Source organism: Salmo salar, chromosome 07, assembly GCF_965601325.2.
Source record: "Salmo salar chromosome 07, fSalSal1, whole genome shotgun sequence".
Lineage (NCBI taxonomy): Eukaryota > Metazoa > Chordata > Actinopteri > Salmoniformes > Salmonidae > Salmo > Salmo salar.
This window is the reverse complement of record NC_138297.1, coordinates 3,542,501-3,568,927: the sequence shown is the minus strand read 5'-3', so window position 1 is coordinate 3,568,927 and position 26,427 is coordinate 3,542,501. Positions and strand designations below refer to the sequence as shown.

The following is a 26,427-nucleotide window of genomic DNA, read 5'->3' as shown; positions in this document are numbered from 1 at the left end:
AATACAGGACTAGTAAAGGCCTGTTAATACAGGACTAGTAATACAGGACTAGTAAAGGCCTGTTAATACAGGACTAGTAAAGGCCTGTTAATACAGGACTAGTAAAGGCCTGTTAATACAGGACTAGTAAAGGTCTGTTAATACAGGACTAGTAAAAAAGGACAAGTAAAGGTCTGTTAATACAGGACTAGTAAAGGCCTGTTAATACAGGACTAGTAAAACAGGACTAGTAAAGGTCTGTTAATACAGGACTAGTAAAGGTCTGTTAATACAGGACTAGTATTACAGGACTAGTAAAGGCCTGTTAATACAGGACTAGTAAAGGCCTGTTAATACAGGACTAGTAAAGGCCTGTTAATACAGGACTAGTAAAGGTCTGTTAATACAGGACTAGTAAAGGTCTGTTAATACAGGACTAGTAAAGGCCTGTTAATACAGGACTAGTAATACAGGACTAGTAAAGGCCTGTTAATACAGGACTAGTAAAGGCCTGTTAATACAGGACTAGTAAAGGCCTGTTAATACAGGACTAGTAAAGGTCTGTTAATACAGGACTAGTAAAAAAGGACAAGTAAAGGTCTGTTAATACAGGACTAGTAAAGGCCTGTTAATACAGGACTAGTAAAGGTCTGTTAATACAGGACTAGTAAAGTTCTGTTAATACAGGACTAGTAAAGGCCTGTTAATACAGGACTAGTAATACAGGACTAGTAAAGGCCTGTTAATACAGGACTAGTAAAGGCCTGTTAATACAGGACTAGTAAAGGCCTGTTAATACAGGACTAGTAAACGCCTGTTAATACAGGACTAGTAAAGGCCTGTTAATACAGGACTAGTAAAGGCCTGTTAATACAGGACTAGTAAAGGTCAGTTAATACAGGACTAGTAAAGGTCTGTTAATACAGGACTAGTAAAGGTCTGTTAATACAGGACTAGTAAAGGTCTGTTAATACAGGACTAGTAAAGGTCTGTTAATACAGGACTAGTAAAGGCCTGTTAATACAGGACTAGTAAAGGCCTGTTAATACAGGACTAGTAAAGGCCTGTTAATACAGGACTAGTAAAGGTCTGTTAATACACGACTAGTAATACAGGAGTAGTAAAGGCCTGTTAATACAGGACTACTAAAGGCCTGTTAATACAGGACTAGTAAAGGTCTGTTAATACAGGACTAGTAAAGGTCTGTTAATACAGGACTAGTAAAGGCCTGTTAATACAGGACTAGTAATACAGGACTAGTAAAGGTCTGTTAATACAGGACTACTAAAGGTCTGTTAATACAGGACTAGTAAAGGTCTGTTAATACCGGACTAGTAAAGGTCTGTTAATACAGGACTAGTAATACAGGACTAGTAAAGGTCAGTTAATACAGGACTAGTAAAGGTCTGTTAATACAGGACTAGTAAAGGTCTGTTAATACAGGACTAGTAAAGGTCTGTTAATACAGGACTAGTAATACAGGACTAGTAAAGGTCTGTTAATACAGGACTAGTAAAGGCCTGTTAATACAGGACTAGTAAAGGTCTGTTAATACAAGACTAGTAAAGGCCTGTTAATACAGGACTAGTAAACGTCTGTTAATACAGGACTAGTAAAGGTCTGTTAATACAGGACTAGTAAAGGTCTGTTAATACAAGACTAGTAAAGGCCTGTTAATACAGGACTAGTAAAGGTCTGTTAATACAGGACTAGTAAAGGTCTGTTAATACAGGACTAGTAAAGGTCTGTTAATACAGGACTCGTAAAGGTCTGTTAATACAGGACTAGTAAAGGTCTGTTAATACAGGACTAGTAATACAGGACTAGTAAAGGTTGCTTAATACAGGACAATTAAAGGCCTGTTAATACAGGACTAGTAAAGGCCTGTTAATACCGGACTAGTAAAGGTCTGTTAATACAGGACTAGTAAAGGTCTGTTAATACAGGACTAGTAATGGTCTGTTAATACAGGACTAGTAAAGGTCTGTTAATACAGGACTAGTAATACAGGACTAGTAAAGGTCTGTTAATACAGGACTAGTAAAGATCTGTTAATACAAGACTAGTAAAGGCCTGTTAATACAGGACTAGTAAAGGTCTGTTAATACAGGACTAGTAAAGGTCTGTTAATACAGGACTAGTAAAGGTCTGTTAATACAGGACTAGTAAAGGTCTGTTAATACAGGACTAGTAAAGGTCTGTTAATACAGGACTAGTAAAGGCATGTTAATACAGGACTAGTAATACAGGACTAGTAAAGGCCTGTTAATACAGGACTAGTAATACAGGACTAGTAAAGGTATGTTAATACAGGACTAGTAAAGGTCTGTTAATACAGGACTAGTAAAGGTCTGTTAATACAGGACTAGTAAAGGCATGTTAATACAGGACTAGTAAAGGCATGTTAATACAGGACTAGTAAAGGCATGTTAATACAGGACTAGTAAAACAGGACTAGTAAAGGCCTGTTAATACAGGACTAGTAATACAGGACTAGTAAAGGTCTGTTAATACAGGACTTGTAAAGGTCTGTTAATACAGGACTAGTAAAGGTCTGTTAATACAGGACTAGTAAAGGTCTGTTAATACAGGACTAGTAAAGGTCTGTTAATACAGGACTAGTAAAGGTCTGTTAATACAGGACTAGTAAAGGCCTGTTAATACAGAACTAGTAATACAGGACTCGTAAAGGCCTGTTAATACAGGACTAGTAAAGGCCTGTTAATACAGGACTAGTAAAGGCCTGTTAATACAGGACTAGTAATGCAGGACTAGTAAAGGCCTGTTAATACAGGACTAGTAATACAGGACTAGTAAAGGTCTGTTAATAGAGGACTAGTAATACAGGACTAGTAAAGGCCTGTTAATACAGGACTAGTAAATGCCTGTTAATACAGGACTAGTAAAGGCCTGTTAATACAGGACTAGTAAAGGTCTGTTAATACAGGACTAGTAAAGGTCTGTTAATACAGGACTAGTAAAGGCCTGTTAATACAGGACTAGTAAAGGCCTGTTAATACAGGACTAGTAAAGGTCTGTTAATACAGGACTAGTAAAGGTCTGTTAATACAGGACTAGTAAAGGCCTGTTAATACAGGACTAGTAAAGGCCTGTTAATACAGGACTAGTAAAGGTCTGTTAATACAGGACTAGTAAAGGTCTGTTAATACAGGACTAGTAAAGGTCTGTTAATACAGGACTAGTAAAGGCCTGTTAATACAGGACTAGTAAAGGCCTGTTAATACAGGACTAGTAAAGGCCTGTTAATACAGGACTAGTAAAGGCCTGTTAATACAGGACTAGTAAAGGTCTGTTAATACAGGACTATTAAAGGCATGTTAATACAGGACTAGTAATACAGGACTAGTAAAGGTATGTTAATACAGGACTTGTAAAGGTCTGTTAATACAGGACTAGTAAAGGTCTGTTAATACAGGACTAGTAAAGGTCTGTTAATACAGGACTAGTAAAGGTCTGTTAATACAGGACTAGTAAAGGCCTGTTAATACAGGACTAGTAAAGGCCTGTTAATACAGGACTAGTAAAGGTCTGTTAATACAGGACTATTAAAGGCATGTTAATACAGGACTAGTAATACAGGACTAGTAAAGGTATGTTAATACAGGACTTGTAAAGGTCTGTTAATACAGGACTAGTAAAGGTCTGTTAATACAGGACTAGTAAAGGTCTGTTAATACAGGACTAGTAAAGGTCTGTTAATACAGGACTAGTAAAGGTCTGTTAATACAGGACTAGTAAAGGCCTGTTAATACAGGACTAGTAAAGGCCTGTTAATACAGGACTAGTAAAGGCCTGTTAATACAGGACTAGTAAAGGTCTGTTAATACAGGACTAGTAATACAGGAGTAGTAAAGGCCTGTTAATACAGGACTAGTAAAGGCCTGTTAATACAGGACTACTAAAGGCCTGTTAATACAGGACTAGTAAAGGTCTGTTAATACAGGACTAGTAAAGGTCTGTTAATACAGGACTAGTAATACAGGACTAGTAAAGGTCTGTTAATACAGGACTACTAAAGGTCTGTTAATACAGGACTAGTAAAGGTCTGTTAATACCGGACTAGTAAAGGTCTGTTAATACAGGACTAGTAATACAGGACTAGTAAAGGTCTGTTAATACAAGACTAGTAAAGGACTGTTAATACAGGCTTAGTAAAGGCCTGTTAATACAGGACTAGTAAAGGTCTGTTAATACAGGACTAGTAAAGGTCTGTTAATAAAGGACTAGTAAACGCCCGTTAATACAGGACTAGTAAAGGCCTGTTAATACAGGACTAGTAAAGGCCTGTTAATACAGGACTAGTAAAGGTCTGTTAATACAGGACTAGTAATACAGGAGTAGTAAAGGTCTGTTAATACAGGACTAGTAAAGGCCTGTTAATACAGGACTAGTAAAGGCCTGTTAATACAGGACTACTAAAGGCCTGTTAATACAGGACTAGTAAAGGTCTGTTAATACAGGACTAGTAAAGGTCTGTTAATACAGGACTAGTAAAGGCCTGTTAATACAGGACTAGTAATACAGGACTAGTAAAGGTCTGTTAATACAGGACTACTAAAGGTCTGTTAATACAGGACTAGTAAAGGTCTGTTAATACCGGACTAGTAAAGGTCTGTTAATACAGGACTAGTAATACAGGACTAGTAAAGGTCTGTTAATACAGGACTACTAAAGGTCTGTTAATACAGGACTAGTAAAGGTCTGTTAATACCGGACTAGTAAAGGTCTGTTAATACAGGACTAGTAATACAGGACTAGTAAAGGACTGTTAATACAGGCTTAGTAAAGGCCTGTTAATACAGGACTAGTAAAGGTCTGTTAATACAGGACTAGTAAAGGTCTGTTAATAAAGGACTAGTAAAGGCCCGTTAATACAGGACTAGTAAAGGTCAGTTAATACAGGACTAGTAAAGGTCTGTTAATACAGGACTAGTAAAGGTCTGTTAATACAGGACTAGTAAAGGTCTGTTAATACAGGACTAGTAAAGGTCTGTTAATACAAGACTAGTAAAGGCCTGTTAATACAGGACTAGTAAACGTCTGTTAATACAGGACTAGTAAAGGTCTGTTAATACAGGACTAGTAAAGGTCTGTTAATACAGGACTAGTAAAGGTCTGTTAATACAAGACTAGTAAAGGCCTGTTAATACAGGACTAGTAAAGGTCTGTTAATACAGGACTAGTAAAGGTCTGTTAATACAGGACTAGTAAAGGTCTGTTAATACAGGACTCGTAAAGGTCTGTTAATACAGGACTAGTAAAGGTCTGTTAATACAGGACTAGTAATACAGGACTAGTAAAGGTTGCTTAATACAGGACAATTAAAGGCCTGTTAATACAGGACTAGTAAAGGCCTGTTAATACCGGACTAGTAAAGGTCTGTTAATACAGGACTAGTAAAGGTCTGTTAATACAGGACTAGTAATGGTCTGTTAATACAGGACTAGTAAAGGTCTGTTAATACAGGACTAGTAATACAGGACTAGTAAAGGTCTGTTAATACAGGACTAGTAAAGATCTGTTAATACAAGACTAGTAAAGGCCTGTTAATACAGGACTAGTAAAGGTCTGTTAATACAGGACTAGTAAAGGTCTGTTAATACAGGACTAGTAAAGGTCTGTTAATACAGGACTAGTAAAGGCATGTTAATACAGGACTAGTAATACAGGACTAGTAAAGGCCTGTTAATACAGGACTAGTAATACAGGACTAGTAATACAGGACTAGTAAAGGTATGTTAATACAGGACTAGTAAAGGTCTGTTAATACAGGACTAGTAAAGGTCTGTTAATACAGGACTAGTAAAGGCATGTTAATACAGGACTAGTAAAGGCATGTTAATACAGGACTAGTAAAGGCATGTTAATACAGGACTAGTAATACAGGACTAGTAAAGGCCTGTTAATACAGGACTAGTAAAGGTCTGTTAATACAGGACTAGTAAAGGCCTGTTAATACAGGACTAGTAATACAGGACTAGTAAAGGTCTGTTAATACAGGACTTGTAAAGGTCTGTTAATACAGGACTAGTAAAGGTCTGTTAATACAGGACTAGTAAAGGTCTGTTAATACAGGACTAGTAAAGGCCTGTTAATACAGAACTAGTAATACAGGACTAGTAAAGGCCTGTTAATACAGGACTAGTAATGCAGGACTAGTAAAGGCCTGTTAATACAGGACTAGTAAAGGCCTGTTAATACAGGACTAGTAAATGCCTGTTAATACAGGACTAGTAAATGCCTGTTAATACAGGACTAGTAAAGGCCTGTTAATACAGGACTAGTAAAGGTCTGTTAATACAGGACTAGTAAAGGTCTGTTAATACAGGACTAGTAAAGGCCTGTTAATACAGGACTAGTAAAGGCCTGTTAATACAGGACTAGTAAAGGCCTGTTAATACAGGACTAGTAAAGGTCTGTTAATACAGGACTAGTAATACAGGAGTAGTAAAGGTCTGTTAATACAGGACTAGTAAAGGCCTGTTAATACAGGACTAGTAAAGGCCTGTTAATACAGGACTAGTAAAGGCCTGTTAATACAGGACTAGTAAAGGTCTGTTAATACAGGACTAGTAAAGGCCTGTTAATACAGGACTAGTAAAGGCCTGTTAATACAGGACTAGTAATACAGGACTAGTAAAGGTCTGTTAATACAGGACTACTAAAGGTCTGTTAACACAGGACTAGTAAAGGTCTGTTAATACCGGACTAGTAAAGGTCTGTTAATACAGGACTAGTAATACAGGACTAGTAAAGGTCTGTTAATACAGGACTAGTAAAGGTCTGTTAATACAAGACTAGTAAAGGCCTGTTAATACAGGACTAGTAAACGTCTGTTAATACAGGACTAGTAAAGGTCTGTTAATACAGGACTAGTAAAGGTCTGTTAATACAAGACTACTAAAGGCCTGTTAATACAGGACTAGTAAAAGTCTGTTAATACAGGACTAGTAAAGGTCTGTTAATACAGGACTAGTAAAGGTCTGTTAATACAGGACTCGTAAAGGTCTGTTAATACAGGACTAGTAAAGGTCTGTTAATACAGAACTAGTAATACAGGACTAGTAAAGGCCTGTTAATACAGGACTAGTAAAGGTCTGTTAATACAGGACTCGTAAAGGTCTGTTAATACAGGACTAGTAAAGGTCTGTTAATACAGAACTAGTAATACAGGACTAGTAAAGGTCTGTTAGTACAGGACTAGTAAAGGTCTGTTAATACAGGACTAGTAATACAGGACTAGTAAAGGTTGCTTAATACAGGACAATTAAAGGCCTGTTAATACAGGACTAGTAAAGGCCTGTTAATATCGGACTAGTAAAGGTCTGTTAGTACAGGACTAGTAAAGGTCTGTTAATACAGGACTAGTAAAACAGGACTAGTAAAGGTCTGTTAATACAGGACTAGTAAAGGCCTGTTAATACAGGACTAGTAATACAGGACTAGTAAAGGCCTGTTAATACAGGACTAGTAAAGGCCTGTTAATACAGGACTAGTAAAGGCCTGTTAATACAGGACTAGTAAAGGCCTGTTAATACAGGACTAGTAAAGGCCTGTTAATACAGGACTAGTAAAGGCCTGTTAATACAGGACTAGTAAAGGTCAGTTAATACAGGACTAGTAAAGGTCTGTTAATACAGGACTAGTAAAGGTCTGTTAATACAGGACTAGTAAAGGCCTGTTAATACAGGACTAGTAAAGGCCTGTTAATACAGGACTAGTAAAGGCCTGTTAATACAGGACTAGTAAAGGTCTGTTAATACAGGACTAGTAAAGGTCTGTTAATACAGGACTAGTATTACAGGACTAGTAAAGGCCTGTTAATACAGGACTAGTAAAGGCCTGTTAATACAGGACTAGTAAAGGTCTGTTAATACAGGACTAGTAAAGGCCTGTTAATACAGGACTAGTAATACAGGACTAGTAAAGGCCTGTTAATACAGGACTAGTAAAGGCCTGTTAATACAGGACTAGTAAAGGCCTGTTAATACAGGACTAGTAAAGGTCTGTTAATACAGGACTAGTAAAAAAGGACAAGTAAAGGTCTGTTAATACAGGACTAGTAAAGGCCTGTTAATACAGGACTAGTAAAACAGGACTAGTAAAGGTCTGTTAATACAGGACTAGTAAAGGTCTGTTAATACAGGACTAGTAAAGGTCTGTTAATACAGGACTAGTATTACAGGACTAGTAAAGGCCTGTTAATACAGGACTAGTAAAGGCCTGTTAATACAGGACTAGTAAAGGCCTGTTAATACAGGACTAGTAAAGGCCTGTTAATACAGGAACAGTAAAGGTCTGTTAATACAGGACTAGTAAAGGTCTGTTAATACAGGACTAGTAAAGGCCTGTTAATACAGGACTAGTAATACAGGACTAGTAAAGGCCTGTTAATACAGGACTAGTAAAGGCCTGTTAATACAGGACTAGTAAAGGCCTGTTAATACAGGACTAGTAAAGGTCTGTTAATACAGGACTAGTAAAAAAGGACAAGTAAAGGTCTGTTAATACAGGACTAGTAAAGGCCTGTTAATACAGGACTAGTAAAGGTCTGTTAATACAGGACTAGTAAAGTTCTGTTAATACAGGACTAGTAAAGGCCTGTTAATACAGGACTAGTAATACAGGACTAGTAAAGGCCTGTTAATACAGGACTAGTAAAGGCCTGTTAATACAGGACTAGTAAAGGCCTGTTAATACAGGACTAGTAAACGCCTGTTAATACAGGACTAGTAAAGGCCTGTTAATACAGGACTAGTAAAGGCCTGTTAATACAGGACTAGTAAAGGTCAGTTAATACAGGACTAGTAAAGGTCTGTTAATACAGGACTAGTAAAGGTCTGTTAATACAGGACTAGTAAAGGTCTGTTAATACAGGACTAGTAAAGGTCTGTTAATACAGGACTAGTAAAGGCCTGTTAATACAGGACTAGTAAAGGCCTGTTAATACAGGACTAGTAAAGGCCTGTTAATACAGGACTAGTAAAGGTCTGTTAATACAGGACTAGTAATACAGGAGTAGTAAAGGCCTGTTAATACAGGACTACTAAAGGCCTGTTAATACAGGACTAGTAAAGGTCTGTTAATACAGGACTAGTAAAGGTCTGTTAATACAGGACTAGTAAAGGCCTGTTAATACAGGACTAGTAATACAGGACTAGTAAAGGTCTGTTAATACAGGACTACTAAAGGTCTGTTAATACAGGACTAGTAAAGGTCTGTTAATACCGGACTAGTAAAGGTCTGTTAATACAGGACTAGTAATACAGGACTAGTAAAGGTCTGTTAATACAAGACTAGTAAAGGACTGTTAATACAGGCTTAGTAAAGGCCTGTTAATACAGGACTAGTAAAGGTCTGTTAATACAGGACTAGTAAAGGTCTGTTAATAAAGGACTAGTAAAGGCCCGTTAATACAGGACTAGTAAAGGTCAGTTAATACAGGACTAGTAAAGGTCTGTTAATACAGGACTAGTAAAGGTCTGTTAATACAGGACTAGTAAAGGTCTGTTAATACAGGACTAGTAATACAGGACTAGTAAAGGTCTGTTAATACAGGACTAGTAAAGGTCTGTTAATACAAGACTAGTAAAGGCCTGTTAATACAGGACTAGTAAACGTCTGTTAATACAGGACTAGTAAAGGTCTGTTAATACAGGACTAGTAAAGGTCTGTTAATACAAGACTAGTAAAGGCCTGTTAATACAGGACTAGTAAAGGTCTGTTAATACAGGACTAGTAAAGGTCTGTTAATACAGGACTAGTAAAGGTCTGTTAATACAGGACTCGTAAAGGTCTGTTAATACAGGACTAGTAATACAGGACTAGTAAAGGTTGCTTAATACAGGACAATTAAAGGCCTGTTAATACAGGACTAGTAAAGGCCTGTTAATACCGGACTAGTAAAGGTCTGTTAATACAGGACTAGTAAAGGTCTGTTAATACAGGACTAGTAATGGTCTGTTAATACAGGACTAGTAAAGGTCTGTTAATACAGGACTAGTAATACAGGACTAGTAAAGGTCTGTTAATACAGGACTAGTAAAGATCTGTTAATACAAGACTAGTAAAGGCCTGTTAATACAGGACTAGTAAAGGTCTGTTAATACAGGACTAGTAAAGGTCTGTTAATACAGGACTAGTAAAGGTCTGTTAATACAGGACTAGTAAAGGTCTGTTAATACAGGACTAGTAAAGGTCTGTTAATACAGGACTAGTAAAGGCATGTTAATACAGGACTAGTAATACAGGACTAGTAAAGGCCTGTTAATACAGGACTAGTAATACAGGACTAGTAAAGGTATGTTAATACAGGACTAGTAAAGGTCTGTTAATACAGGACTAGTAAAGGTCTGTTAATACAGGACTAGTAAAGGCATGTTAATACAGGACTAGTAAAGGCATGTTAATACAGGACTAGTAAAGGCATGTTAATACAGGACTATTAAAACAGGACTAGTAAAGGCCTGTTAATACAGGACTAGTAATACAGGACTAGTAAAGGTCTGTTAATACAGGACTTGTAAAGGTCTGTTAATACAGGACTAGTAAAGGTCTGTTAATACAGGACTAGTAAAGGTCTGTTAATACAGGACTAGTAAAGGTCTGTTAATACAGGACTAGTAAAGGCCTGTTAATACAGAACTAGTAATACAGGACTAGTAAAGGCCTGTTAATACAGGACTAGTAAAGGCCTGTTAATACAGGACTAGTAAAGGCCTGTTAATACAGGACTAGTAATGCAGGACTAGTAAAGGCCTGTTAATACAGGACTAGTAATACAGGACTAGTAAAGGCCTGTTAATACAGGACTAGTAAATGCCTGTTAATACAGGACTAGTAAAGGCCTGTTAATACAGGACTAGTAAAGGTCTGTTAATACAGGACTAGTAATACAGGACTAGTAAAGGTCTGTTAATGCAGGACTAGTAAAGGCCTGTTAATACAGGACTAGTAAAGGCCTGTTAATACAGGACTAGTAAAGGTCTGTTAATACAGGACTAGTAAAGGTCTGTTAATACAGGACTAGTAAAGGTCTGTTAATACAGGACTAGTAAAGGCCTGTTAATACAGGACTAGTAAAGGCCTGTTAATACAGGACTAGTAAAGGCCTGTTAATACAGGACTAGTAAAGGCCTGTTAATACAGGACTAGTAAAGGTCTGTTAATACAGGACTATTAAAGGCATGTTAATACAGGACTAGTAATACAGGACTAGTAAAGGTATGTTAATACAGGACTTGTAAAGGTCTGTTAATACAGGACTAGTAAAGGTCTGTTAATACAGGACTAGTAAAGGTCTGTTAATACAGGACTAGTAAAGGTCTGTTAATACAGGACTAGTAAAGGCCTGTTAATACAGGACTAGTAAAGGCCTGTTAATACAGGACTAGTAAAGGCCTGTTAATACAGGACTAGTAAAGGTCTGTTAATACAGGACTATTAAAGGCATGTTAATACAGGACTAGTAATACAGGACTAGTAAAGGTATGTTAATACAGGACTTGTAAAGGTCTGTTAATACAGGACTAGTAAAGGTCTGTTAATACAGGACTAGTAAAGGTCTGTTAATACAGGACTAGTAAAGGTCTGTTAATACAGGACTAGTAAAGGCCTGTTAATACAGGACTAGTAAAGGCCTGTTAATACAGGACTAGTAAAGGCCTGTTAATACAGGACTAGTAAAGGTCTGTTAATACAGGACTAGTAATACAGGAGTAGTAAAGGCCTGTTAATACAGGACTAGTAAAGGCCTGTTAATACAGGACTACTAAAGGCCTGTTAATACAGGACTAGTAAAGGTCTGTTAATACAGGACTAGTAAAGGTCTGTTAATACAGGACTAGTAAAGGCCTGTTAATATAGGACTAGTAATACAGGACTAGTAAAGGTCTGTTAATACAGGACTAGTAAAGGTCTGTTAATACCGGACTAGTAAAGGTCTGTTAATACAGGACTAGTAATACAGGACTAGTAAAGGTCTGTTAATACAAGACTAGTAAAGGACTGTTAATACAGGCTTAGTAAAGGCCTGTTAATACAGGACTAGTAAAGGTCTGTTAATACAGGACTAGTAAAGGTCTGTTAATAAAGGACTAGTAAACGCCCGTTAATACAGGACTAGTAAAGGCCTGTTAATACAGGACTAGTAAAGGCCTGTTAATACAGGACTAGTAAAGGTCTGTTAATACAGGACTAGTAATACAGGAGTAGTAAAGGTCTGTTAATACAGGACTAGTAAAGGCCTGTTAATACAGGACTAGTAAAGGCCTGTTAATACAGGACTACTAAAGGCCTGTTAATACAGGACTAGTAAAGGTCTGTTAATACAGGACTAGTAAAGGTCTGTTAATACAGGACTAGTAAAGGCCTGTTAATACAGGACTAGTAATACAGGACTAGTAAAGGTCTGTTAATACAAGACTAGTAAAGGACTGTTAATACAGGCTTAGTAAAGGCCTGTTAATACAGGACTAGTAAAGGTCTGTTAATACAGGACTAGTAAAGGTCCGTTAATAAAGGACTAGTAAAGGCCCGTTAATACAGGACTAGTAAAGGTCAGTTAATACAGGACTAGTAAAGGTCTGTTAATACAGGACTAGTAAAGGTCTGTTAATACAGGACTAGTAAAGGTCTGTTAATACAGGACTAGTAAAGGTCTGTTAATACAGGACTAGTAAAGGTCTGTTAATACAAGACTAGTAAAGGCCTGTTAATACAGGACTAGTAAAGGTCTGTTAATACAGGACTAGTAAAGGTCTGTTAATACAGGACTAGTAAAGGTCTGTTAATACAGGACTCGTAAAGGTCTGTTAATACAGGACTAGTAAAGGTCTGTTAATACAGGACTAGTAATACAGGACTAGTAAAGGTTGCTTAATACAGGACAATTAAAGGCCTGTTAATACAGGACTAGTAAAGGCCTGTTAATACCGGACTAGTAAAGGTCTGTTAATGCAGGACTAGTAAAGGTCTGTTAATACAGGACTAGTAATGGTCTGTTAATACAGGACTAGTAAAGGTCTGTTAATACAGGACTAGTAATACAGGACTAGTAAAGGTCTGTTAATACAGGACTAGTAAAGATCTGTTAATACAAGACTAGTAAAGGCCTGTTAATACAGGACTAGTAAAGGTCTGTTAATACAGGACTAGTAAAGGTCTGTTAATACAGGACTAGTAAAGGTCTGTTAATACAGGACTAGTAAAGGCATGTTAATACAGGACTAGTAATACAGGACTAGTAAAGGCCTGTTAATACAGGACTAGTAATACAGGACTAGTAAAGGCCTGTTAATACAGGACTAGTAATACAGGACTAGTAAAGGTATGTTAATACAGGACTAGTAAAGGTCTGTTAATACAGGACTAGTAAAGGTCTGTTAATACAGGACTAGTAAAGGCATGTTAATACAGGACTAGTAAAGGCATGTTAATACAGGACTAGTAAAGGTCTGTTAATACAGGACTAGTAAAGGCCTGTTAATACAGGACTAGTAATACAGGACTAGTAAAGGTCTGTTAATACAGGACTAGTAAAGGTCTGTTAATACAGGACTAGTAAAGGCCTGTTAATACAGAACTAGTAATACAGGACTAGTAAAGGCCTGTTAATACAGGACTAGTAAAGGCCTGTTAATACAGGACTAGTAATGCAGGACTAGTAAAGGCCTGTTAATACAGGACTAGTAAAGGCCTGTTAATACAGGACTAGTAAATGCCTGTTAATACAGGACTAGTAAATGCCTGTTAATACAGGACTAGTAAAGGCCTGTTAATACAGGACTAGTAAAGGTCTGTTAATACAGGACTAGTAATACAGGACTAGTAAAGGCCTGTTAATACAGGACTAGTAAAGGCCTGTTAATACAGGACTAGTAAAGGTCTGTTAATACAGGACTAGTAAAGGTCTGTTAATACAGGACTAGTAAAGGTCTGTTAATACAGGACTAGTAAAGGTCTGTTAATACAGGACTAGTAAAGGTCTATTAATACAGGACTAGTAAAGGCCTGTTAATACAGGACTAGTAAAGGCCTGTTAATACAGGACTAGTAAAGGCCTGTTAATACAGGACTAGTAAAGGTCTGTTAATACAGGACTATTAAAGGCATGTTAATACAGGACTAGTAATACAGGACTAGTAAAGGTATGTTAATACAGGACTTGTAAAGGTCTGTTAATACAGGACTAGTAAAGGTCTGTTAATACAGGACTAGTAAAGGCCTGTTAATACAGGACTAGTAAAGGTCTGTTAATACAGAACTAGTAATACAGGACTAGTAAAGGCCTGTTAATACAGGACTAGTAAAGGCCTGTTAATACAGGACTAGTAAAGGCCTGTTAATACAGGACTAGTAAAGGCCTGTTAATACAGGACTAGTAATACAGGACTAGTAAAGGCCTGTTAATACAGGACTAGTAAAGGCCTGTTAATACAGGACTAGTAATACAGGACTAGTAAAGGTCTGTTAATACAGGACTAGTAATACAGGACTAGTAAAGGTCTGTTAATACAGGACTAGTAAAGGCCTGTTAATACAGGACTTGTAAAGGTCTGTTAATACAGGACTAGTAAAGGCCTGTTAATACAGGACTAGTAATGCAGGACTAGTAAAGGCCTGTTAATACAGGACTAGTAATACAGGACTAGTAAAGGTCTGTTAATACAGGACTAGTAATACAGGACTAGTAAAGGCCTGTTAATACAGGACTTGTAAAGGTCTGTTAATACAGGACTAGTAAAGGTCTGTTAATACAGGACTAGTAAAGGTCTGTTAATACAGGACTAGTAAAGGTCTGTTAATACAGGACTAGTAAAGGCCTGTTAATACAGGACTTGTAAAGGTCTGTTAATACAGGACTAGTAAAGGCATGTTAATACAGGACTAGTAAAGGTCTGTTAATACAGGACTAGTAATACAGGACTAGTAAAGGTCTATTAATACAGGACTAGTAAAGTCCTGTTAATACAGGACTAGTAAAGGCCTGTTAATACAGGACTAGTAAAGGCCTGTTAATACAGGACTAGTAATACAGGACTAGTAAAGGCCTGTTAATACAGGACTAGTAATACAGGACTAGTAAAGGTCTGTTAATACAGGACTAGTAATACAGGACTAGTAAAGGCCTGTTAATACAGGACTTGTAAAGGTCTGTTAATACAGGACTAGTAAAGGCCTGTTAATACAGGACTAGTAATGCAGGACTAGTAAAGGCCTGTTAATACAGGACTAGTAATACAGGACTAGTAAAGGTCTGTTAATACAGGACTAGTAATACAGGACTAGTAAAGGCCTGTTAATACAGGACTAGTAAAGGTCTGTTAATACAGGACTAGTAAAGGCCTGTTAATACAAGACTAGTAAAGCCATGTTAATACAGGACTAGTAAAGGTCTGTTAATACAGGACTAGTAAAGGCATGTTAATACAGGACTAGTAATACAGGACTAGTAAAGGCCTGTTAATACAGGACTAGTAAAGGTCTGTTAATACAGGACTTGTAAAGGTCTGTTAATACAGGACTAGTAAAGGTCTGTTAATACAGGACTTGTAAAGGTCTGTTAATACAGGACTTGTAAAGGTCTGTTAATACAGGACTAGTAAAGGCCTGTTAATACAGGACTAGTAAAGGCATGTTAATACAGGACTAGTAAAGGTCTGTTAATACAGGACTAGTAATACAGGACTAGTAAAGGTCTATTAATACAGGACTAGTAATACAGGACTAGTAAAGGTCTGTTAATACAGGACTAGTAAAGGTCTGTTAATAAAGGACTAGTAAAGGCCTGTTAATACAGGACTAGTAAAGGCCTGTTAATACAGGACTAGTAAAGGCCTGTTAATACAGGACTAGTAAAGGTCTGTTAATACAGGACTAGTAATACAGGACTAGTAAAGGTCTGTTAATACAGGACTAGTAAAGGCCTGTTAATACAGGACTAGTAATACAGGACTAGTAAAGGTCTGTTAATACAGGACTAGTAAAGGCCTGTTAATACAGGACTAGTAATACAGGACTAGTAAAGGCCTGTTAATACAGGACTAGTAATACAGGACTAGTAAAGGTCTGTTAATACAGGACTAGTAATACAGGACTAGTAAAGGCCCAGTGTACTACTTTTTCTAATGATCAATTATCCTTTTAAAATGATAAACTTGGATTAGCTAACACAACGTGCCATTGGAACACAGGAGTGATGGTTGCTGATAATGGGCCTCTGTTCGCCTATGTAGATATTCCATTAATAATCTGCCGTTTCCAGCTACAATAGTCATTTACAACATTAACAATGTCTACACTGTATTTCTGATCAATTTGATGTTATTTTAATGGACAGAAAAAAAAGTGTTTTTCTTTCAATAACAAGGACATTGCTAAGTGTCCCCAAACTTTTGAACAGTATATTTAGTATACATATGAGATGAGTAATGTGAGATATGTAAACATTATTTAAAGTGACTAGTGATCCATTTATTAAAGTGGCCAATGATTTCAAGTCTGTATGTTGGCAGCAGCCTCTCTGTGCTAGTGATGGCTGTTTAACAGTCTGATGGCCTTGAGATAGAAGCTGTTTTTCAGTCTCTCGGTCCCAGCTTTGATGCACCTGTACTGACCTCGCCTTCTGGATGATAGCGGGGTGAACAGGCAGTGGTTCGGGTGGTTGTTGTCCTTGATGATCTTTTTGTCCTTCCTGTGACATCGGGTGGTGTAGGTGTCCTGGAGGGCAGGTAGTTTGCCCCCGGTGATGCGTTGGGCAGACCTCACTACCCTCTGGAAAGCCTTACGGTTATGGGCGGAGCAGTTGCCGTACCAGGCGGTGATACAGCCCGACAGGATGCTCTCGATTGTGCATCTGTAGAAGTTTGTAAGGGTTTTAGGAGCCAAGCCAAATTTCTTCAGCCTCCTGAGGTTAAAGAGGCGCTACTGCGCCTTCTTCACCACGTTGTCTGAGTGGGTGGACCATTTCAGTTTGTCCGTGATGTGTATGCCGAGGAACTTTCCACCTTCTCCACTACTGTCCCGTCGATGTGGATAGGGGGATGCTCCCTCTGCTGTTTCCTGAAGTCCACGATCATCTCCTTTGATTTGTTGGCGTTAAGTGTGAGGTTATTTTCCTGACACCACACTCCGAGGGCCCTCACCTCCTCCCTGTAGGCCGTCTCATCTGCGTTAATCATGAAACATACACTCCCACCCTTCTTCTTCCCGGAGAGATGTTTATTTCCTGTCGGTGCGACGCACAAAGAATCCAGGCGGCTGTACCGACTCCGACAGTAGAGAGAGACATGTTCCCGTGAAAACAGAGTATGTTACAATCCCAGATGTCTCTCTGGAAGGAAACTCTTGCCCTGATTTTGTCGATCACGTTATCTAGAGTCCGGACATTAGCGAGTTGGATAAATGTAGATAAACTTGGATTTGTTTTTTCTTGCAAAGATTTATACATGTTACTAACCTCTACATCAAAACCTTCAATCCAAAGTCAAATTCCACACCTAAAATCTTGATTTGGGACAAAATTAACCTGAATGGACTATTACTACCAAGGACTATCCAGTAAAAACTTGTAACAAACCAAAACCTGTTGAAGAAACCCAGCGGAAACCTGGAATACCATCCAACACGACACTGAGTGAGTTAATGTTCAGCCTGAACCCAGCGGAAACCTGGAATACCATCCAACACGACACTGAGTGAGTTAATGTTCAGCCTGAACCCAGCGGAAACCTGGAAATACCATCCAACACGACACTGAGTGAGTTAATGTTCAGCCTGAACCCAGCGGAAACCTGGAATACCATCCAACACGACACTGAGTGAGTTAATGTTCAGCCTGAACCCAGCGGAAACCTGAAATACCATCCAACACGACACTGAGTGAGTTAATGTTCAGCCTGAACCCAGCGGAAACCTGGAATACCATCCAACACGACACTGAGTGAGATAATGTTCAGCCTGAACCCAGCGGAAACCTGGAATACCATCCAACACGACACTGAGTGAGTTAATGTTCAGCCTGAACCCAGCGGAAACCTGAAATACCATCCAACACGACACTGAGTGAGTTAATGTTCAGCCTGAACCCAGCGGAAACCTGGAATACCATCCAACACGACACTGAGTGAGTTAATGTTCAGCCTGAACCCAGCGGAAACCTGAAATACCATCCAACACGACACTGAGTGAGTTAATGTTCAGCCTGAACCCAGCGGAAACCTGGAATACCATCCAACACGACACTGAGTGAGTTAATGTTCAGCCTGAACCCAGCGGAAACCTGGAATACCATCCAACACGACACTGAGTGAGTTAATGTTCAGCCTGAACCCAGCGGAAACCTGGAAATACCATCCAACACGACACTGAGTGAGTTAATGTTCAGCCTGAACCCAGCGGAAACCTGGAATACCATCCAACACGACACTGAGTGAGTTAATGTTCAGCCTGAACCCAGCGGAAACCTGGAATACCATCCAACACGACACTGAGTGAGTTAATGTTCAGCCTGAACCCAGCGGAAACCTGGAATACCATCCAACACGACACTGAGTGAGTTAATGTTCAGCCTGAACCCAGCGGAAACCTGAAATACCATCCAACACGACACTGAGTGAGTTAATGTTCAGCCTGAACCCAGCGGAAACCTGGAATACCATCCAACACGACACTGAGTGAGTTAATGTTCAGCCTGAACCCAGCGGAAACCTGGAATACCATCCAACACGACACTGAGTGAGTTAATGTTCAGCCTGAACCCAGCGGAAACCTGGAATACCATCCAACACGACACTGAGTGAGTTAATGTTCAGCCTGAACCCAGCGGAAACCTGGAATACCATCCAACACGACACTGAGTGAGTTAATGTTCAGCCTGAACCCAGCGGAAACCTGGAATACCATCCAACACGACACTGAGTGAGTTAATGTTCAGCCTGAACCCAGCGGAAACCTGGAATACCATCCAACACGACACTGAGTGAGTTAATGTTCAGCCTGAACCCAGCGGAAACCTGGAATACCATCCAACACGACACTGAGTGAGTTAATGTTCAGCCTGAACCCAGCGGAAACCTGGAATACCATCCAACACGACACTGAGTGAGTTAATGTTCAGCCTGAACCCAGCGGAAACCTGAAATACCATCCAACACGACACTGAGTGAGTTAATGTTCAGCCTGAACCCAGCGGAAACCTGGAATACCATCCAACACGACACTGAGTGAGTTAATGTTCAGCCTGAACCCAGCGGAAACCTGGAATACCATCCAACACGACACTGAGTGAGTTAATGTTCAGCCTGAACCTACTTCTTCTGAAGACAAAACGTAAAAAGACAATAATCTCTATTTAATTCTGTTTTTATAAAGCTTAATAAACAAGGCTACTAAAGCTACCGAGCTGCTAGGACAGAACAAACCTGGCTGCACCTACAATTAGCATTGAAGTGTGACGTGAGATGTGTGAAAACTCTTGAGCCCAACAATGGGAGGAGAGTTTCACATCCAAACCCCCACACCAAAATGCAGAGGCCTTTGAAGCCCCCTGTGCCATGGCGTATTCCTATTCAGAGGTCATCACAATACAGTACCCTTTGGATATAAAAAACAACACTGCACGGAATACGTACAAAAATAAACTCCACAAGGACAATCCAGAGATACTGTTTGCTGACTGCTATGAAGAGGAGAATGTAAACAACTTCATTTTCCACACAGAATCATCCTACATTTACATTTACGTCATTTAGCAGACGCTCTTATCCAGAGCGACTTACAAATTGGTGCATTCACCTTATGATATCCAGTGGAACAACCACTTTACAATAGTGCATCTAAATCTTTTAAGGGGGGGGGTTAGAAGGATTACTTTATCCTCTGGCATGATCCGGGGTGCACTAGATTATGTCAGACCTGGGCCCTGGGCCCTGACAGACCTGGGCCCTAACAGACCTGGGCCCTGACAGACCTGGGCCCTGACAGACCTGGACCCTGACAGACCTGGGCCCTGACAGACCTGGGCCCTGACAGACCTGGGCCCTAACAGACCTGGGCCCTGACACTAAATCTCAGTAAGACTGTGTTCCATAAAAGGTCCAGCTGCCAAGACCACGAATACAAATTCCATCTAGACACCGTTGCCCTAGAGCACACAAAAAACTATACATACCTCGGCCTAAATATCAGCACCACAGGTAACTTCCACAAAGCTGTGAACGATCTGAGAGACAAGGCAAGAAGGGCCTTCTATGCCATCAAAAGGAACATAAAATTCAACCTACCAATTAGGATCTGGCTAAAAATACTTGAATCAGTTATAGAACCCATTGCCCTTTATGGTTGTGAGGTCTGGGGTCCCGCTCACCAACAAAGAATTCACAAAATGGGACAAACACCAAACTGAGAAACTTCATGCAGAATTCTACAAAAATATCCTCTGTGTACAACGTAAAACACCAAATAATGCAGAGCAGAATTAGGCCGATACCCGCTAATTATCAAAATCCAGAAAAGAGACGTTAAAAATTCTACAACCACCTAAAAGGAAGTGATGCCCAAACCTTCCATAACAAAGCCATCACCTACAGAGAGATGAACCTGTTAAGTTAAGGTGTCACGTCCTGACCAGTATAAGGGGTTAATTGTTATTGTAGTTTGGTCAGGACGTGGCAGAGGGTATTTGTTTTATGTGGTTCGGGGTGGTGGTTTCTTTAGAAGGGTGTTTGATTTATTATTTCCGGGTTTTGGGTTACGTTCAAATGTTTTTGTATTTCTATGTTCTTTTCTAGTTTAGTATTTCTGTTTCGTTAATTGGGGTTTGGACTCTCAATTGGAGGCAGGTGTTTTCTAGTTGCCTCCGATTGAGAGTCCTATATATAGGTTTGTGTTTGGAGTTTGTGCTAGGTAGTTAGTTGCCTTTTCCAGCCTGTTATGCGTCATTGTGTTTTGTGTACGTGTTTATTTTGGTTTCCCTTCTTTTGCTAAATAAAGAAGATGAGTACACATGATCCCGACGCGTTTTGGTCCGACAATGATTTTTCCTTATCGTCTGACGAAGAAAAAAGTGACTTCCATAACAAAGCCATCACCTACAGAGAGATGAACCTGGAGAAGAGTCCCCTAAGCAAGCTGGTCCTGGGCCTCTGTTCACAAACACAAACAGACCCCACAGAGCCTCAGGACAGCAACACAATTAGACACCAACCAAATCATGAGAAAACAAAAAGATAATTACTTCACACATTGGAAAGAATTAACAAAAAAACAGAGCAAACTAGAATGTTGTTTGTCCCTAAACAGAGAGAACACAGTGGCAGAATACCTGACCACTGGGACTGACCCAAACTTAAGGAAAGCTTTGACTATGTACAGACTCAGTGAGCGTAGCCTTGCTATTGAGAAAGGCTGCCGTAGGCAGACCTGGCTCTCAAGAGAAGACAGGCTATGTGCACACTGCCCACAAAATGAGGTGGAAACTGAGCTGTACTTCCTAACCTCCTGCCCAAATGTATGACCATATTAGAGACACATATTTCCCTCAGATTACACAGGGAAATATGTGTGTGTGTGTCTGTGCGTGAGAGCGAGAGAGAGCGAGAGAGAGAGACATTTAAAAAGGTGCTGAAGGTTAGACAAGCAACACATGGACAAACCAGTTAAAACCAGTTCAAACCAGACTTCAGCTCCAGGCTGAAGTCTCCCCTTTAGGTAGAGATCTAGGATCAGCTCCAACCGTTAGTGGGGATAGGCTGAAGTCTCCCCTTTAGGTAGAGATCTAGGATCAGCTCCAACCGTTAGTGGGGACAGGCTGAAGTCTCCCCTTTAGGTAGAGATCTAGGATCAGCTCCAATCCTAACAACCGTTAGTGGGGACAGGCTGAAGTCTCCCCTTTAGGTAGAGATCTAGGATCAGCTCCAACCGTTAGTGGGGAAAATACACAAACTCACCTAAAATCCGTATCTCACCCTACTCCAAATGAAAACCCAACACGTCCATATTTTAGAAAAGTCACCATATCTTTATTCAACGATCTCTCCCCTCCTCAACAATATCTCAGCTCAATATTTCCTCTTTTCATATAAAAACAAACATTATATACATATTATAATATCTACACTCATATTTTACATTATACCACAAACGATATATATATCTGAGTCCCAAAACGGCACCCTATTCCCTATATAGCGCACTACTTTTAACCAGAGTTTTATGGGCCCAAGCATAAAGTAGTGTGTAGTATGTAGGGAATAGGGTGCCATCTGGGACTCGGAAGAAGTCTCATCTCTTCAGTTCGATGATGACAGTCAGACAGTGTAAAGAAATCAGTGGGTCCAGGAGTTTTTCTTTCGGTTGGTCAATGAGGAGAAACTCTGGGCACTGTCCTGTATATGGATCCAACAGAAATAAGACTGGCCCAGAGGGGGCAGTCAGGGTACGGGCCCAGAGGGGGCAGTCAGGGTACGGGCCCAGAGGGGGCAGTCAGGGTACGGGCCCAGAGGGGGCAGTCAGGGGTACGGGCCCAGAGGGGGCAGTCAGGGTACGGGCCCAGAGGGGGCAGTCAGGGTACGGGCCCAGAGGGGGCAGTCAGGGTACGGGCCCAGAGGGGGAAGTCAGGGTACGGGCCCAGAGGGGGCAGTCAGGGTACGGGCCCAGAGGGGGCAGTCAGGGTACGGGCCCAGAGGGGGCAGTCAGGGTACGGGCCCAGAGGGGGCAGTCAGGGTACGGGCCCAGAGGGGGCAGTCAGGGTACGGGCCCAGAGGGGGCAGTCAGGGTACGGGCCCAGAGGGCGCAGTCAGGGTACGGGCCTAGAGGGGGCAGTCAGGGTACGGGCCCAGAGGGGGCAGTCAGGGTACGGGCCCAGAGGGGGCAGTCAGGGTACGGGCCTAGAGGGGGCAGTCAAGGTACGGGCCCAGAGGGGGCAGTCAGGGTACGGGCCCCAGAGGGGTCTGATCTAAAGTAGTGCACTATACTGGGAATAGGGTGCCATTTGGGATGCAGGAGAGCACAGTGTCTCTCCAGTCACGTAGACTGGTCCCAGACCTGTAGTTACCTGTAAACCATCATGCTAGTCAGAGAGGTTGGCTGAAGACCAAACAAAATCTGGGAACAGTGTTTATGTCTCTACAGTCAGGAATCTGTACTCAGCCTCATCTGGCCTCATATACAGTCTATACATCCTGCAGTAGTCTGGGTGGATTTACAGTAACTATACAGTCTATACATCCTGCAGTAGTCTGGGTGGATTTACAGTAACTATACAGTCTATACATCCTGCAGTAGTCTGGGTGGTTACAGTAACTATACAGTCTATACATCCTGCAGTAGTCTGGGTGGATTTACAGTAACTATACAGTCAGGAATCTGTACTCAGCCTCATCTGGCCTCATATACAGTCTATACATCCTGCAGTAGTCTGGGTGGATTTACAGTAACTATACAGTCAGGAATCTGTACTCAGCCTCATCTGGCCTCATATACAGTCTATACATCCTGCAGTAGTCTGGGTGGTTACAGTAACTATACAGTCTATACATCCTGCAGTAGTCTGGGTGGATTTACAGTAACTATACAGTCTATACATCCTAGGGGTAGTCTGGGTGGTTTTACAGTAACTATACAGTCTATACATCCTGCAGTAGCCTGGGTGGATTTACAGTAACTATACAGTCTATACATCCTGCAGTAGTCTGGGTGGTTTTACAGTAACTATACAGTCTATACATCCTGCAGTAGCCTGGGTGGATTTACAGTAACTATACAGTCTATACATCCAGCAGTAGTCGGTGGTTACAGTAACTATACAGTCTATACATCCAGCAGCAGTCTGGGTGGAGTTACAGTAACTATACATCCTGCAGTAGCCTGGGTGGATTTACAGTAACTATACAGTCTATACATCCAGCAGTAGTCTGGGTGGATACAGTAACTATACATCCAGCAGTAGTCTGGGTGGATGTACAGTAACTATACAGTCTATACATCCAGTAGTAGTCTGGGTGGATTTACAGTAACTATACATCTAGCAGTAGTCTGGGTGGATTTACAGTAACTATACAGTCTACACATCCAGCAGCAGTCTAGGTGGATTTACAGTAACAATACATCCAGCAGCAGTCTGGGTGGAGTTACAGTAACAATACATCCTGCAGTAGTCTGGGTGGTTTTACAGTAACTATACAGTCTATACATCCAGCAGCAGTCTGGGTGGAGTTACAGTAACAATACATCCTGCAGTAGTCTGGGTGGTTTTACAGTAACTATACAGTCTATACATCCAGCAGTAGTCTGGGTGGATGTACAGTAACTATACAGTCTATACATCCAGCAGTAGTCTGGGTGGATTTACAGTAACAATACAGTCTATACATCCAGCAGTAGTCTGGGTGGATTTAAAGTAACTATACATCCAGCAGTAGTCTGGGTGGATGTACAGTAACTATACAGTCTATACATCCAGCAGTAGTCTGGGTGGATGTACAGTAACTATATAGTCTATACATCCAGCAGTAGTCTGGGTGGATTTACAGTAACAATACAGTCTATACATCCAGCAGTAGTCTGGGTGGATTTACAGTAACTATACAGTCTACACATCCTGCAGTAGTCTGGGTGGATTTACAATAACTATACAGTCTATACATCCTGCAGTAGTCTGGGTGGTTTTACAGTAACTATACAGTCTATACATCCAGCAGGAGTCTGGGTGGAGTTACAGTAACAATACAGTCTATACATCCAGCAGTAGTCTGGGTGGATTTACAGTAACTATACAGTCTATACATCCAGCAGTAGCATGGGTGGATTTACAGTAACTATACAGTCCATACATCCAGCAGTAACCTGGGTGGATTTACAGTAACTATACAGTCTATACATCCAGCAGTAGTCTGGGTGGATGTACAGTAACTATACAGTCTATACATCCAGCAGTAGTCTGGGTGGATTTACAGTAACAATACAGTCTATACATCCAGCAGTAGTCTGGGTGGATTTAAAGTAACTATACATCCAGCAGTAGTCTGGGTGGATGTACAGTAACTATATAGTCTATACATCCAGCAGTAGTCTGGGTGGATTTACAGTAACTATACAGTCTACACATCCTGCAGTAGTCTGGGTGGATTTACAATAACTATACAGTCTATACATCCTGCAGTAGTCTGGGTGGTTTTACAGTAACTATACAGTCTATACATCCAGCAGGAGTCTGGGTGGAGTTACAGTAACTATACAGTCTATACATCCAGCAGTAGCCTGGGTGGATTTACAGTAACTATACAGTCTATACATCCAGCAGTAACCTGGGTGGATTTACAGTAACAATACAGTCTATACATCCAGCAGTAGTCTGGGTGGATGTACAGTAACTATACAGTCTATACATCCAGCAGTAGTCTGGGTGGATTTACAGTAACAATACAGTCTATACATCCAGCAGTAGTCTGGGTGGATTTACAGTAACTATACATCCAGCAGTAGTCTGGGTGGATGTACAGTAACTATATAGTCTATACATCCAGCAGTAGTCTGGGTGGATTTACAGTAACTATACAGTCTATACATCCAGCAGTAACCTGGGTGGATACAGTAACTACACAGTCTATACATCCAGCAGTAGTCTGGGTGGATTTACAGTAACTATACAGTAACTATACATCCAGCAGTAGTCTGGGTGGATTTACAGTAACTATACAGTAACTATACATCCAGCAGTAGTCTGGGTGGATTTACAGTAACTATACATCCAGCAGTAGTCTGGGTGGATTTACAGTAACTATACCTCCTGCAGCAGTCTGGGTGGATTTACAGTAACTATACATCCTGCAGCAGTCTGGGTGGATTTACAGTAACTATACATCCTGCAGCAGTCTGGGTGGATTTACAGTAACTATACATCCTGCAGCAGTCTGGGTGGATTTACAGTAACTATACATCCAGCAGTAGTCTGGGTGGATTTACAGTAACTACACTGAGTTCGGCCTCAGTGAGACCTCTCGTGGATTCCTCCAGTCGCAGAAGATTCAAAGTTGATCTTGTGGTACCATCACTTCACCATTATACCAGTTTCCAGCAGTGTTTTAGGTCAGCGAGAAAATAGTTCGGCGGGGACGTGGTGAGGAAATGGGGGACATTTCTGAGTCGTTTCCTGGTTTGTGGTATATTGGTATCTCCAGATAAAAATGGCACTAAAGTAAGAGGATTCTTACATTGTCCTCGGTCAAACGACACCTCCTCACCACCACCTTCCCTCATCGTCCTCACAAGGTTTCCTTCATCCACCTATGAGGATATTGGGTCCCACTTCGGTTACCTCACGTCCTCTCCTGACGAAACACCGTCGCCTCTTTGATGACATCACTTGTGGTTGTCAGTGAGGTCAAAATCCAGCACCATGAGTTTAGTCTCCTCTGTCCCGTTCCTGCT

General features: G+C 40.5%; 1 protein-coding gene across 1 annotated transcript in view; it reads right to left on the bottom strand.

Annotated features, from left to right (window-relative positions):
• Positions 1-21,995: 21,995 nt before the first annotated feature.
• LOC106608421 (uncharacterized) overlaps positions 21,996-26,427 on the bottom strand; it is a 138,524-nt gene continuing 134,092 nt past the window's right edge. The window contains 1 exon segment of the mRNA XM_082977265.1: positions 21,996-26,427. This exon segment is cut by the window's right edge and continues 2,181 nt beyond it. The gene's annotated coding sequence lies outside the window, so the exon portion shown is untranslated.